Source organism: Martes martes, assembly GCF_963455335.1.
Source record: "Martes martes genome assembly, chromosome: 7".
In the NCBI taxonomy this organism is placed as follows: Eukaryota; Metazoa; Chordata; class Mammalia; order Carnivora; family Mustelidae; genus Martes; species Martes martes.
In genome coordinates, this window is record NC_137894.1 from 11325473 (window position 1) to 11341604 (window position 16132).

Here is a 16132-nt window from a genome sequence, read left to right on the forward strand (position 1 = left end):
AGCCACACCTGAAGTCGATACTATTTGGTTATGCCAACTTGAGTTGAGTTTTCAAGTTTCAAGAAACTTGAAGAGTCTTTACTGATACACTCCTCATCAGAGACCTTCTTTTGGAATTAAAAATCTGAGAGGACAAGAATTCATTTCTACACACCGCTCCATTTTACTCCCCCTCTAAAAACTGAGGAAGTGATATTAAAGAAATTAAGTTATGATAACAATCATGGATTCATAAGAATTAACTCCTTTTTTTTTTTTTATAAGATACTTGAAAGTTTATCTGGTCCAAAGTCTCCTTCACATGCCTATATGGAATATCCACTTAGATGTTTTCTGGCTTCTGCTTAAATACTCCCAGGGTCAGACAGCTCAGTACTTCTTGAGGAAACATATATTCATTCTCATGCAGCTCTAATCAGGCTAATCTGAATCTGCCTGCCTGTCATTGTGCTTTTTGGTCCAAGCTGGATGCACACCAACTCAAATCCCTTCTCCCTAGGAGAGGCTTCCAAATTGCTGCAAGGAGTGAAGCCGTCTTTCTCCCACACCAAATACACCCCCAGCCTTACCTTGTAGAATCAACTTTAGTCTTCCTCACTGCTCTTCTGTGAGCACACTCTACCTGGCTTATAAATGTGTTTGTTTCAACTAGGATTGCTTTTATTTAGCCTTGTACATGTCCGTTGTAGAGCATCCAGAAAAGCAAGAAGAAGAAAATGAAAATTCGCCAGAGACTAAGCTGCTGAGACGGCTTTTGTTGACATTTGGGGAGACCAGTCCTCTGTAGACAGGCACCTGCGTGGCTCTGCTGGACCTTTGCCACTCTTTCCTTTCCTTCTGTCTGGCCGGGAGGCTGGCTTGCAGGGGATCGCCCCTGCAGTAGGGCTTCTGCGCCTCCTGCTTCCAGGGTTTAGACAGCGGGATGCTCGGGGCACAGATCTGGCAGAGAAGAGAGGTCAGGGTGCCTCTGTCCCTGATTCCTCTTGGTGAAGTCACCTGCAGCTGCTGTGTCTCTTGCAAAGTCACTTCTCCTTCCGGGGCAGCCTACTCAACACTCAGAGCTCTCTCTTTCTCTTGCCTACACTTGCTTCTGCCTTTGAGTCTTTGTTACCACCTCTGGGCTGCTGTGCTGTCCTTTGTGGTCCCAGCTCTTTGTTCACCAGCCATCTTCCAGGTGCCGCCTTTGCCGGTAGGGACTTTGATGGGTACAGCTGGATTTTACAAATACGCAACATTCTTTGTAGGCTCCTTTACAATCTGCTTTTTAATTTTTTTTTCACCTTGAGAGTTTATTTTTTATTTCAATGGTGAGAATTAGAAAATTATTTTTTTCTCTATGTTTTTTCCCTAGTAATTTGGAAGCGAATACTCTCGTGGGTCAATCTTTGCAAGTATTCGTGATTACTTCCTTAGGATAAATTTATAGAAATACAATCTCCGGATTGATAGAAATGAACATTTGAAAAACTTCTGCTCTCGGTTGCTAGCTTGCCCTCCCAGAAGTTTTATAACAATTTACACCGTTTCCAGTGATGTGTAGGAAGATTCGTTTCTCCACTCTCCCCACCACTTAATATTACAGTAAAATAATGCTACGTTTGCAGCACGGTAGGAGGTCTGTGTTCCTTTTAAAATGTGGTGCCTGGTAGTGAATACATCCTCTAGAACAGAGAGAGCAGGATCGTCGCTTTCCGCAGCTTAAGACCTTTACTGGCGTGGCTTAAGATGACAGTCCCTGCGGTGGGCTGAATAACGGTCCCCGGAGATGTCCTAATACCTGAATTCTGTGGCAACGTTACCTTGCATGGAGAAAGGGACTTTGCAGATGTGATTAAGTGAAGAATCTTGAAATGGAGGCAATTATCCCGGATTATCCGCGGCGGGCTCCATGCAATCACAAGGGTCCTTATGAGAGAGAAAAAGATGATTGCCCACGGAAGCAGAGAGAGGCTGGAAAATGCTCTCCTGCTGGCTTTGAAACTGGGGGCAGGGATCACAGCCAAGGAAGGCAGGTGCCTCTCCGTGCTCAAGAATGCAAGAGAGCAAACTCACCCCATAAGCCTCTGATGGGTGTGCAGCCTGGGCGACACCTTAATGTTCAGCCTGGACCTTTAGTATAGTAATAGAATAAATTTGTTTTTATTTGTTGCAGCGACAGTTGCAAACTAACGCAGTCACTTTCTTGTTTCCTGTTGACTCACCTTGAGAAGAACATCTGAATCCAATGGTTTTGTTTTGTTTTGTTCTGGGTTTTTTTTTTTGCTCTTTTTAGACATGTTCTACTGCAAGCCATATCTTTTCCATTGCACCCTTGGTTCTAGGACCTTGGTGTGGAACTATTTCGGTTTTGGTGTTGGAGTCAGGGGCATCAGAGCCATACCATATGCATGATGTTGGTACAGATGGCCACGGGGAGCCAGGTAAAGTGTATTTAGGGCAGTAGCTTCCAACTCTCTCTGCTGCCAGAAGGAGCCCTTGTCCATAAATCCTCTCAATTTTATTCCTTAACCCATCTTTACAAGTCTATAATCTGAATTCCTTTCCCACACTTGCATTCCTCTTTTCCATAATTTATTACTCTATTGGATCATCAGAATGTAAAAAATAATGCAAACCCTAATACTTGCAGAGGGATTTTTCTTTTGCCAAGTGCTTTCCCATAAATGATCTTATTGAACCTTCCCAGCACCATGCTCGGCAAGTAGTAAGTGTTCAATTAATGACGATGCCCCTTTCCCACAGAGAAACGTATTTTTAGTTGCAGGGTCTTCCTATATCCAATTCCAAGGCTGTGGGGATCAGGGAGAGCCCTCACACGCCCACTCACACCCAGGAATACACCTGTGAGTCTTCTTACTCGGACATGCGCATTCCGTGTTACTTCTCTGGGCGCAGTTAATATTTTAGAAGAGACGCTTTCTACAAAGAGAGCCATCTCCTTTTTGTAAGCCCTAGTACCAGACGAGATGCAGGAAGACCCTAATCTGTTGGTGACCTAAAGGAGGAAATCGCCCACTCTGTCACCAGGACACGCACAGGTCATGCGGGAAGTCTGTCCCCAGGGAGGTCTCGGGCTTTTTTTTGGCGTGAGTCCTGCTTGAGGCTGGAGGAGGCAGGAGCAGTCCGGTACCACGCCCCCTGCCGGCTGCACCCCAGCCCGATGCTGAGCATTTCCAAGGCTCTTCCCTGCTCCTGGGGCTCCTGACTTGAACTCAGAGCCCAGAACTGACAACTTAAAGCATGAGAGGAGCCTCTTGGACTCGAATTCCCATTGGCTGTACCTAAGGCAATGCCTAAACGCTACATTTTATTTATCTCAGCTGGTCTTGGGAATCTCTGAGATTTCCATACCTTTGAATCTGGAAAACTGGACATTCATTAATGATGGTTGCAAAAGGCTTAATCCAGAGCACTTAGTGGGTGCTGAGGAAGGACCCGATGATGGATGTCTTAACACACCCTATCACATTCAATTTTCTATTTTGGAACAGCTTCGCTAAGGATGTCCAGAACTCTGTTCTCCAACTTTATTTTTATTGGAATAATCCAGGAATCAGATAATGATGCTGTTTGGTCCCCAGCAGCCTAGAAAAGCAGTAGCCTAAGCATTTCTCAAGCACTACCCTTTGCGCGAGCCCTAGGTAAACAGACAGTGGCGAGGCTCGCCCCTATGTTCTTCTGCTTCCCCAGGGCCCCGTCTCTGTGCAGGCTCTTGGCCAACTTGTGAGCTTTCAGAAGTGGAGAGGAGAGCTGCCTGCTGAATTTACTGAAACTCTTAACTGCTAAGCTGGCTGGACCTATGGTCTGTTCAGAGAAGAGCCTCGTAGTTAAATAAGAGCCAAGTACAACGACTTTCTAGCTAATAGGACTTATTTCAGAGAAATTGGGTGATGACGTGGAAAGAACTCCAAAATTGGGTTCGGAAGACCCTGCGTACAAGGGCTGTGTGTCCCCGTGCTAGCTGTGTGATCCTGGGCAGGTGACTTTGTGTCTCAGTGTCCTCACCTGCACAACAGGCATCCTTACCTAGGAAACGGGTGTGATAATAATCAAAACTCATAAGGTTGTTTGGAGCCTCAAAGACGGAATCTAAAAGCATGTGGCGTCTGAATTTTGGTTTCTACTAAGGTTTGGTTTTCACAGGTGAGCATATCATGCTTTGACCAGTTCCTGCACACAGCATCGAGCTGAGGGCTAGCACGTGAAAACTTAGTGGGATTTTACTGACTCAAGAAAATTCCAGATTAATGCAAAACTGAAGGTAGGGGCTGATTATTTGGGCAGGAGTGTTTTCCTTCAAGCTTCCCAGATGGTTCTAAGTGCAACCACAGCTGGGAGAGATGGCTTTGGGGCTAACTCATTGCAGTGTGATTCTCCCTGTTGGCCGAGCAACTCATGGAAACACGGGCAGGAATAAATCAGGGTAGAAGGCTTCTGGTACTTTGTTTTTTTTTAAACTCCTCTCTCAGAACTACAAAGTTTTGAGATTTAGATTTTTATTAGTATTCTTACCCGGTGTGAGAACCATAACCATAAGTGTCCCCTTCTTTATCACTTTAGAAAGTAAATGAGCATTTCCGTCAGTATGAATTTGTTGTGTGCGTGTGCGTGTGTGTGTGTTTAAAGATTTTATTTGAGAGAGAGAGAGAGAGAGTGCAAAGCTGGGGAGTGGGGGGCGGCAGAAGAGGGAGGAAGCCTGACATGGGACTCGATCCCAGGATCCTGGGATCATGATCTGAGCTGAGAGCAGACACTTGACTGACTGAGGCACCCAGGTGCCCCTAAATTGTTGTGTTTTTATGGCTCTCCCCAAGAACATGCTGTTGTTTCATTTAAAAACATGTAGAGGGGTACCTGGGTGGCTCATTGGGTTAAAGCCTCTGCCTTCTGCTCAGGTTATGATCCCAGGGTCCTGGGATTGAGCCCTGCATCGGGCTCTCTGCTCAGCGGGGAGCCTGCTTCCTCCTCTCTCTCTCTCACTGCCTACTTGTGATCTCTGTCTGTCAAATAAATAAATAAAATCTTAAAAAAAAAAACCATGTAGAGAAGCTTGCAGTCCTGTGTCGATATTTTCATCTGTACTTATTTGTCAACCGTGGGAGCCGAGTGCGATCTTGCATGCCAAAAATTATGGCACAGCTGTTTCCTACCAACCATATTGACATCGTGGTGGTCACTCTACCATGATTCACCACAGCTGATCTGCCTAATGGGTTTTAGCAACACGTCCTGACCTAACTCCAGTTACATCATGGAGGCCAGGCTTGTTTGGGTGAGTTTCATGAAGATCTTTTGGTTTCATGTCTGAATTTGCCAACTGGTTGTTTACATAAACCTGTCCTAGTTTTCATAGTTGGGCACTTGTACTGCTTCATCAGTTTACTCCTCTGATTTCCGGAAACCTAATGACATTTGTCCATTTCACTTATTCAATCAACAAAACTCTGGTGCAGCTACCCAGCCCCAGGCACCATGCTAAGTCTGATTGGCAATTAGGCTTCATTGTGCATGCCAGCCCTGATTGTTGATTGCATTGTGGGGAAAAGCGTTCTGAATCTCTGCCTAGGCTCAGTGGGAAAGAGCATTGCAATCAATTAGTCATGTCTGCCATAGACGTAGGAGGAGAGAGTGGGTGCAATATGCAAGGAACCGGGGATATAAAGATAACTAACATTTATTCCAGCAGAGCAGAAAGTCAGAAAAACTAGGAGATCATCTGATAACCTCTATGAAACTGGCTTTTAGGAAGTTCTGTAGAACACAGAGGAGAAATTGATACAGCCTCGGAGGGGAACACAGTGGTCGTAGGGAGTCGGGGGAATATGAAGACATTGGCACAAAGGTAGTACTCCAAGGGGATTGGGAGGGAATTGTAGGAATGCAGCAGGAAGTGGGGAAGAACATTCTTTGTGTGTGTGCTTTTTCATACTTCGATATATTGCTATCAAAGTAAATGGAATTGGTTAAAGCTATCAGGCAAGTTAGACACATCAAAAAGCATTGCACCTGATGTGCACAATGTAATCTAATGTCTATTTATGAGAAATTCAAAGCCCTTTGCAAATTCTGGCCCACTTTCATTTTCTTTTTTGTTTCATTTTATTATATTGCTCTTCTCCTGCTCCAGTAATGAGGTCTATGTATATAAACAGAGAGCACTGCATGGCGTTGCATACGTGCTGAGCCAATGAGTGACTGTAGTCATATTCATAATCACATTATTAATAAGTAACTGAGATGCTACCTCATAGACCCTTTTACATGGAAATTTAGATTGTATGTATTTTCTACATCATAAATATTCTTTCACATAGTTTTTACCTACCATAACTTCATAACTAGAGAAGATGCACTGATTTGCTACATGACCCCCCTGTTCCTAGGTGCTTTCAGTCCTTTGCTGTTTGAGTCTGTCATGAACCTTCTGTTCGTAAGTTTTGTTTGCTTGTTTGTGTATTTTATTTCCGGAAGTGGTCTTGCTGGATCAAAAGGCATACACATGTATCTGGATCCACATGTCACACAGTGAGGCTTCATTTTGTGGTGGGATTGCTTTCTTCTTGCCATCTTGCCTGGTGAGGGGCACGTTCTTAGTTTTGGGGAGGCACAGACCACGTGGAAACAGCTAAGGGATGTATGGCCAGCCACTGGGTGTCCTGGGCCAGTGGCTAGGATGTGGGCCTGGGTGCCGTGAGATGACGGGCAAGCAAGGAGAGGGCTGTGGTGGAATGTGGCGTTGGGCTGGGATGACCTAATGGTGAGCTGCTGTCCCCACTGAGAGGTGGCGCTGAGATTGGGGTGGGTCCCAGGCGTCTTGGAGTGCTGAAAGAGCATGGATGTGGGTCAGGTCAGAATGCCTGGGTTCCAATCCTGCCCTCTCATTGGCCAACTCTGTGACCCCAAGTCGGGGGGATGATGTCTGTGAGCCCCAGTGTCCTCTCTGTAAGATGGGGCTAATCATGGCCCCGAGAACCAGGGGTGGGAGAGGATTCCTTCATCATCTTTGGCCCAGTCTCTCTGAACAAAAGCCCAGTTGCGCTTCCCATCTTAGTCCATTCTGGCTGCTCTAACAAAATGCCATAGACTGGATGGTTTGTAAATGACAGGAATGCATCCCTCACAGTTCTAGGGTCTGGAAGTCTAAGAGCAGGATTCTAGTACAGTGGGGTTCTGGTGAAGACCCTCTTCCAGGCTGTAGACTGCTGACTTCTTGCTGTGTCCACATGCAGTGGAACAGGCTAGGGAGCTCTGTGGGGTTTCTTTTATAAGGGCACTAATCCTATTCATGGGGTCTCCATCCTCATGACCCAATCACTTTCCCAAGACCCCACCTCCTGATACCATCACACTGGGCATTAGGGGTTCATCACTTGAATTTTGGAGGCATACAAACTTTCAGACCTTCGTGCTCCCTAAGGAAAATCCACTTCCCAATTCTGAAGTTTGAAGATGAGTTTTAAGCTGGAATTCTTTACTACAAACTCCATGTGTTAGTTGCAAATGCAAGTATCTCAGAAGAAATGCCAAAGATTCTGGGTCCAGACCTCTTTCCTCTCTCCTCAAAGAGGACATGTTTCTATACCTCCTTTTGGTGTCCTGACAGGTCCGTGAAGAGTGGGGCATGGGGAAGGCTGTGGTCCTGGCCGGTATTTGAGTGGGCAGTGTAGTGTCTGCAGGTGAATGTGGCCAGCTGACCTCCCATGAGTACAAACTTGTTAGGAGGCCTGGAGACGTTTGATTACACTGGAAAAGTGCTATTCTTAGTGGCAAGTTGTCATCCAGCCCTTTTGAAAAAGGAGGGAAACCACTCAGCCAGGATCTAAAAATACTTAGGGATTGACAACCGGCTCCAGCCAGTGCTGGGCCTGGAGCCTGGTTTGGGGAAAACTGAGTAGGCAAAGGTACCTACTTTGCCTATTAAAGCGTATCAGTGGGACTTTGCAAGCCCATGAAGAGGCCACAGCTTAAACAGGCAAACAAACAAACAAAAAACCCCTGAACACTTTTCTGTGTGGATGGCCTTTTAGTTATTATTTATCATAATTAAAACTAACATGTGTGATATCTTACAGTGAAAATGATAAGGAGAAAAGCTGCTTAGAGAGTGATTCCAATATGGCGGACATCGTTTTAAGCCATTATGCACATTATGTAATTGAGCCCTGTAGTATCTCTGTGGGGTGGGCAGTATTATTATGGGTATTTACGGATGAGGAAACTGGGTCTCTCTGGTTAGCCTGAAGACAGAATCTCATATATGGGATGGTCTGGACTTGGCCTTCGATTTCCATCTGTCCTTTTCGACAAGGGTGAGTTGCTGGATACCATTTTCCTAGTTGTTCCCAAGCTGCTCCCTTTTAACATCTCCAGGGAAGACCTTGGTTGCTGGACCTCTCCGGAAAATGCTTGGTGCTGACTTGGCTTTGGGTGTCTTTGTGGAATTTATGTCTCATGGTCAGTTGAGTACAATGGTCTGGTTTAATGAGGCCTGTCTCAATTTGCGTAGAGGTGATGCTCCCCTTCCACTGGCCAGGATGGAAGAGGCAAATGTCAGCTCTGTTGCATGTGGATTGGCTCAGTGTTGGAAAGTACCATTCCCTGTGGATATGTTTATAGGCTTTATCTTTATTTGAGCCCATTAGTTTTCCCTTCCTGCGTGCTGGACGCCTAGCATGGTGGAAGCCTCAAAGGCTTTAGGACTACGCTGACATGAGTTCAATTCTAGCTCATTAGAGTCCCCACATGGCATAGCTACTATGGAAGCAGGTTCATGTCTGTCCTTGCGTGTTTCTATTTCAGAGGTGTCTGGGAGGGACAGAGATGAGGAGGGGGTGGATCTCAGGCTGCCATCTTTTTTTTTTTTTAATTTTTTATTAACATATAATGTATTATTAGCCCCAGGGGTACAGGTCTGTGAATCGTCAGGCCCACACACTTCACAGCATTCACCATAGCACATACCTTCCCCAATGTCCATAACCGCACCACCCTCTCCCTACCCACCTCCCCCCGGCACCCCTCAGTTTGTTTTGTGAGATTAAGAGTCTCTTATGGTTTGTCTCCCTCCCGATCCCATCTTGTTTCATTTATTCTTTTCCCACCCCCCAAATCCCCCCACGTGTCAGGCTGCCATCTTGAACTGGGAGCCTGAGCCTCTCAGTCCATCTATGTTTGCTTGATTCTGGTATTTTTTCATTTATAATTTCTGCTTTATGGTTTTCTTGCAGCCACCTCAAATTCTTTGTGGAAGTGGCTGGGCACCAATTAATAAAATAAATACCCCAAACGAACACAAAAATGGCAACCATGGTTCCTGAGTTTGAAAAAATTGCCTGCCTCATCCCCGCTGCTTTTCTAGCAGGGGGAGGGATGGAGGAGGGAAGCGAGGGAGAAATACTTCATGAATGCTGATGATATTAGTACGTCAGAGTTTCTAAGGAAGCCCCCTTCTCCGTGTCTCAGTGTGACTAAGAGCCAAGGAGATAAGACAGAAAGTAAGTTGGAGTCATTGAGGTATCAGAAGGCATCCTGTTTGGATGCCTTCTGCACCGCTGCCTTTCGGCCTTTTTTGTGGGTGTGGACAGAACCTTTGTTGACAGTGGCTTCAGTTGGTTCACCGTGTGCTCTTCTGCATTACATTTGGTCTAGAGAGAAACGGATTTAAACTCAAAGTAGTCTATGGTCATTCTCTGCCAATCAGCCCAGATGAATTCATCATCAGCCCCTTCCCTCACTGGGGATCCATCAGCAGACCCTGAACGACTTGGATCAGCCCATCAGGGAGGAGTTGGAGCTGGGAGGAGAGGGCATGTTTTCCTTGGGTCCAGCTACAACACACACCACAGAACTGCCCTCTTTGGAATGCACATTTCTTCCTGAGTCTCACCATCTGTAAATGCCTTTTTGGACAGGCTCTCACCTGCTTTGACCTCTAGCTGGTCAGAACCGTTAATAAACTAACTGCTTCAGAGGTGGGTCCTAGGTGATAGCGCAGCAGAAGAGGACAGAACGTGGGCTAGCCTATTCTTCTAGAAGAAAGTGAAAGGCACGGCATAGAAAAAGCAAGCTTTCTGAAGCATTGGCTGAAAGGGAAAGCAAGAATGCAGGCATCTTTCACAACCCCCAGATGTGTCAGCCGCCCAAGAAAATGTTTCTGGTGACTTTCAGAGTTTCTTTCCTAAGAAGTAGGAGAAGACCTCCAAAATAAAGAACAATTGATTCTTAAATAGTTTATGTATCAACTGACCTCCCTTTTATAGCCATCTGTAGGGCCAGAGCATAGAGAAAGCACTGATTCACTCAGGACATTTAGGCAACTTACGGATGTTAGGATAGTTGGAGATATGCACATGGTGATCATTCAGCATATCTGTGCTCTTACCATGTTCAGGTGCCTCCTGTGGAGGGACATAAGACAAGGCCAATGGGGAAGAAGTGCCGTGAGCTGGTGATGACTCTGGTACTTCTTACTGTAGCTCTGGTTACTGTGTTCTTCCTTCCCCTTTCCCCCTCCCCCCTCCCCTTTGTTGTCCTCTCCCCTCCCCCTGTCCTTCCCCTCCCCACTTCTTTCCCTTCCCCCTTCCTTTTGTCCTTTTTGTTTAATTCAAATGCTCAAACCCTTTTCCTTCTTTCAGTATATTTTCTGCCCCTTCCCCATCCTTGTGTTCCTTTCTCTGACTTCCATCTGAGAAGACATTTAAAATGAGATTCAGACATCTTGGAGAAACTTTGTTTACACTTGGCACATTGTTGCTTCCTATGTCTAAGACAAAAGAAAAGAAGGCTTTAAAATGTCATAAAATGTCTGGGAAGGTTTTCTGGATGTCAAGGAGCTGTTTCCTCACACCATGTGAATGAGTTAAGTGTAGAAGAATCAGAAATAGACAGATTAAATTTCACTGAAAACCCACATGTGTTGGTAAAATATGCCTGGGGCCAAACCTGGTTTGGGATAAAGAGAATTCATACATATTGGGGGAAGATGGAAAGTCCAGAGGCAACTGGGCGTATCTGCTTACTCTTTACCAGGACGTTTGGGGTCACACGTCCCTCGTGAGAGGAACAAAGCCAGGCCCCGTGAAAAAAGGAATTACCCAGAAGCACAGACCAGGAGGACTTAGGGACACCAATGCTGGCCCTGTTCTCCTAAACACCGTGCGAAGGAGAAGCCTGTGTCTGGGAACATTCTGGTCACATTGGCAGGACTAGTCCTGGGGCAGATGCATTCTTCCAAGTGTCCAGCCTAGTGCCATTAAATAGTGGAGGAACAGAGCCAGCCCTCATTGTTGTTATTCTAGGATTTCAGAGAATTCTTCTGGTGGCCCCACCATCTGTGCAGAGCCCAAGCCAGGAGGAGCCTGGCAGTTGACCTTTGAGCTTTTCTGTCTGCCTTTTCGACCATTCCAGCAGCTATTGTCTGGTTGATTGTACTTACTCTGGGCATCAGCCTAGTTCCCATCCTCTCCGCTGCCACTGCTCTAGGTCAGGACGCCACCATCTCTCACCAGATTGGAGTCCCCCCTCCCCCCCAATCAAGCTCACTTGCCTCCACCACATTTGCCATAAGGCACGTGAGATGAGCTTTCTGGAGCTCACACCAGCTCCTACCATCATTCACCTGAACCTCTTCGGGGGTTGCTTAGGTGCTTGCAAGTTCCTTATATGATGTGTAGGAATCTTCAGGTTTTGGCCCCTGCCTGCTTTTACATCTGGACAATCTGTGCCTACCCTTGCCTTCTGGCTGCCTCCCGGTGCGCCCCCAAACCCAGCATGCTGTAACCACTTTGCACTCCATTCAGCCACTCCCTAGCTGCGGGATCTTGGAAAGGTCAGTTCACCTCCCCTGCCTCAGTTTCCTCTTTCATAAAGTGAAGATAGTAGCAGCACCTGCCCAGAGTTGTTGAGGCCAAAATAATTAACATAGGAGCTTTGATTTGTGCTTTGATCAGAGGCAGGCATGGACCATGCCACCTTCCCTTGGGTCTTTGTATGCACAGACTTTGTGTCTTGAACTCCCTCGCACTTTCTCATGCTCATTTCTGCTCGTTCTTGGGGTCTCAGCTAACTGTCAGTTCCACGAGAGCTGATTGTAACCTAGAAACCCATCTGTGCCACTGGGCCAGGATCCCCGGCGGCTTGGTGATGAGCATTTGGAAGAAGGGGCCACAGTCCATGTTGTATTCCAGTCGTCTGCATTCTACTTGTCCCTACACCAGGCTGAAAGCTCTTTGAGGGCAGGGAGCATTTCTCAGGCACCTTGTGGCCCCTTAATGACATAAAGAAAGAGCAAAACTGGCTTCCAGGGAGAGACTGGCACGGCCTCCAGGTAGATGCTGGTTGGCTCTGAGAGGGTCATATTTTTTTTCATAAATTCATAAGTGATCATTTTCTTGTAATGAGCTAAAGGAAAGACCAATTTGCCAAGCAGGCATTTTAGCAAAAGCCATTTCGATATCGGAAGATGTTCCCGGTACTGGGACTCAGAACGACCTCACACTTTAAAATGTCATTGTAAGGTTGTCAGACTGATAAGGCCTGCTTTTTGCCTCTTGCCTCTTACCACCACCCCCATCCCCACCCTCCCCCTCCCACCCATCTCCGGCCTCAGCTGGTGTTCCTCCAGTGCACTTGAACTTTGTCCAGAAAACCATGTTCCCAGCTCTCCAGCGTAGCCTGAGTTTCTTCCAGGGGCAGCTGGGAAAGCGCACTCTGCGTTTAGATCTCATGCAGTTGTGACCAAATGCAGGGTGGTGTCCCTGGGAGGAGGCAGCTTCTGCCACCCTGGGCCAGCTGTGGCAGCGTGGGGCATGGTTGAAGGATTCCGTCACTCCAGCTGGCCATGGCTCATTAAAATGCGTGGGCTTGCGGGGGGAACTGACATTTCCATATCTGGGCTGCTCACAGGACCATGGGAAGGTTATGGTGGGTCCTTTCCAATGTGTCTGATTTGTCCATGGTCACAGAAGTTGGAGAGCAGGGGAGGGTATGTAATGCGGAGAATTCTGGAGAATGCTTCTCCAGAATTTGCCCTTGGGACCTCCATCTGGGAGCATATAATCTCTTACCTTTCCTCCTCCTGTAGGATTTAAAAGAAAAACCTGTTCTGTCATTTTTGTACATTGTATGTTCTGAAAATTGCATTTAGGAATTTTTAAGCATTGTTTTCATGTCTCATAAGTGATGCAGGCTGTTTAATTTGCTTGAAATTAATTATGTAAGAAACATGATTTGTCAATAAGCACTCACAAATTATGTAGTTTATCACACTTGGTTGAGAAACACAAGTTTTAAAATGCAGATGGAGGGGCACCTGGATGGCTCAGTGGGTTAAGCCTCTGCTTTTGGCTCAGATTATGGTCTCAGGGTCCTGGGATCAAGCCCCGCATCGGGCTCTGCTTGGTGAGGAGCCTGCTTCCCCCCTCTCTTTCTGCCTGCCTCTCTGCCTGCTTGTGATCTCTCTCTCTCTGTCAAATAAATAAAATCTTTTTTAAAAAATGCAGATGGAGATTTAATTATGTGTTAGCATTAAACATAGGCAAAACCTGCTTTTGTGACCGCATGTTTGGATTTCCTGCATTTTTAAAAAAGATATTATTTACTTATTTACCTATTTACAGAGTGTGCATGAGCAGGGGGAGGGATCAAGGGCGAGGGAGAGCGAGGATCTCAAGCAGACTCCTTGCTGAGCAGGGAGCCCAACGCAGGGCTTGATCTCATGACCCCGAGTTCGTGACCTGAGCTGAAATCAGGAGTCGTATGCTTAACTGACTGAGCCACCCAAGTACCCCTGGATGTCCTGCATTTTGACTTAAAAAATCGACTGGTTAATTAATGTGAACTCTGAGTTTTATATCTAAGTGTTGACATACAGGAGGACATGGGCCACTGGGCATTATTTCGCCATATTTCCCCATTGCAGGCATGGGTAGCTTCATTCACAGTAAAGGACAAAGGTAAGAGGAGCATAACGTTCCCTATAGTCTTCTGTCTGTAATGCTGGCTTCTGAAAGTTTGGAGATAGCAGGAAGGACTACCGAGACTTTTGGTGAGATAAATCAGATTGAGAGATGAAGCTCAGAGAAATGTAGGAGCGAATTGGCAGAGTTATCATTTTGAGGCTCCCCGTGTGGAAGGCAGCTTCTAAGAAGGTTCATTCCCTTGGAATGTGGGCTGGACCTAGTGACTGACTTCTAGTGAAGAAACAGATGGGACCTCACTACCAAGATCAGGTTGTAAAGGATTGTGACTTCTCTTTTGCCCCTCCTTCTCTTTTCAACCTTACTCATGCTGATGATGTGACCTGCCGTGTTGTGAAGAAGCCCTCCTCCCTCCACTGTCTTCCCCCTCCCCCGCCTCCCCCACCCCCTGCAACCCTCCAAGACGGCCCCCAGCCTTCAGTACCTTACCTGCAGCCGGTGACACCTCTTGAGCCAGAGGACTCTGCTAAGTTGGCCAGATTCCCGACTCTCAGAAATAATATGGGGATAATAAGGGTTTTGTTTTAATTCACTGGGGTTTGGGGAAATTCGTTATGCTGCAATAGATAAGTAATATACCTTACTACTTCCTTGTTGAATTTCAACATCACTGTTCCTTATGCTTCCTGTCTTTAACCAGCGGCTCTCCAGTAAGGGGAACCTGGCAGCTAGCCTGCGCAGCTGAGCAGTGAATCACACGAGGGTCTGAAGCATGAATGTGTTCATCTGCTCTCTCAAACCATCACACTGAAAACACACAAAGAGACGCTCACACAGCTTTGTTTGTTTTAAAGAGAAAATATGTCTATTTCCTTGCTTGATTTTAAAAAGATGCCATTGTGGACACCTGAGTGGCTTATTTGGCTAAGCATCTGCCTTTGGCTCAGGTCATGATCTTGGGGTCCTAGGATGTAGCCCCACATCGGGCTCCCTGCTCAGTGGGCTGTCTACTTCTCCCTCTCCTGCCACCCTTGTCCCCTGCTTGTGCTCTCTCTTGTGATCTCTCGCTGTCTCAAATAAATAAACAAAAAATCTTAAGAAAAAAGGGGGGGGCATTGCAACCTTTCATGATGTGAACCAGGTAATGATGGGGGAAAGAAGTGTCCAGCTTGGCAGACAGGAAAAGAGAGAGCGTGGACGATCCTATGGGAGGTTTTGATAAGCCAGGACCGGCAGTGGCAAATATCCCCCCCTCCCCGGTCACCTTTGGTTAGCAGAATTCAGTCACATGCCACAAAACATGGCAAGGGAAGCTGGGAAATAATAGTCCAGGGCCGGACCCAGAAGGTCTAGGAGACAGGTTTTGGCAACACATAGTAGTGTCTGCCGAAGTGATTAAGTCTTAATTCCATTACATGAAGTTTAATGGGGCACCCGTGATGTGCAGACACATTACCAAGCATTACAGATCCAGACAACTTGTTCTCAAAGACAGAGCAGTCTAGCTGGAGGAGTCTGTTGAGGAAAGGTGGTCTGGAAGTAAAGTCTTTATTTTTTAATTTTAATGTTTTAGAACATTTTGTTTATTTGAGAGAGCGAAAGCAAGAGAGAGCATGAGCGGGATGGAGGGAACAGAGGGAAAGGGAGAAGCAGACTCCCTGCTGAGCAGGCCTACTCCGGGGGCTTGATCCCAGGACCCTGGGATCATGACCTGAGCCGAAGGCAGGTGTTTAACTGACTGAGCCACCCAGACACGGTCCCCATGTGAAAAAAAAGTATTAGCTACAGTGTGTTCTGTTCGCAGGCTGAATGGTGCAAGTTAATCCTGGGGAGGTTTTATCCCCAGAGCCAGGGGGCCACAAAACCGCTCATCTCAAGACTCTCTTTGTTAGAAGCTCTCTACGCAACAAAACCTCTCCTTGCTCTGGTGGAATGGGTGTGACTCTGAACTTCCAGGTGGCATATGTGGGAGGTGATCTGGCCAGTGTTCCCGAACTCCCACAGACTCTCCTTGCAGGAATAACATTCTCCAAGGTAGTTTTCAATGCTGCTGCCAGGAATTGGGAAATCAGAGTGTAAACTAGGAAAAGTCCTTTGGAAACTACAGAATAGAGTTGAAAATACGCACAACCTGGGATGGAGCAGTGTTCTGGCTGCATGCCTCGGGGAATTTTGATCCATGAATGTTCATTTGCTGTGCTGTCTCAAATAATGAA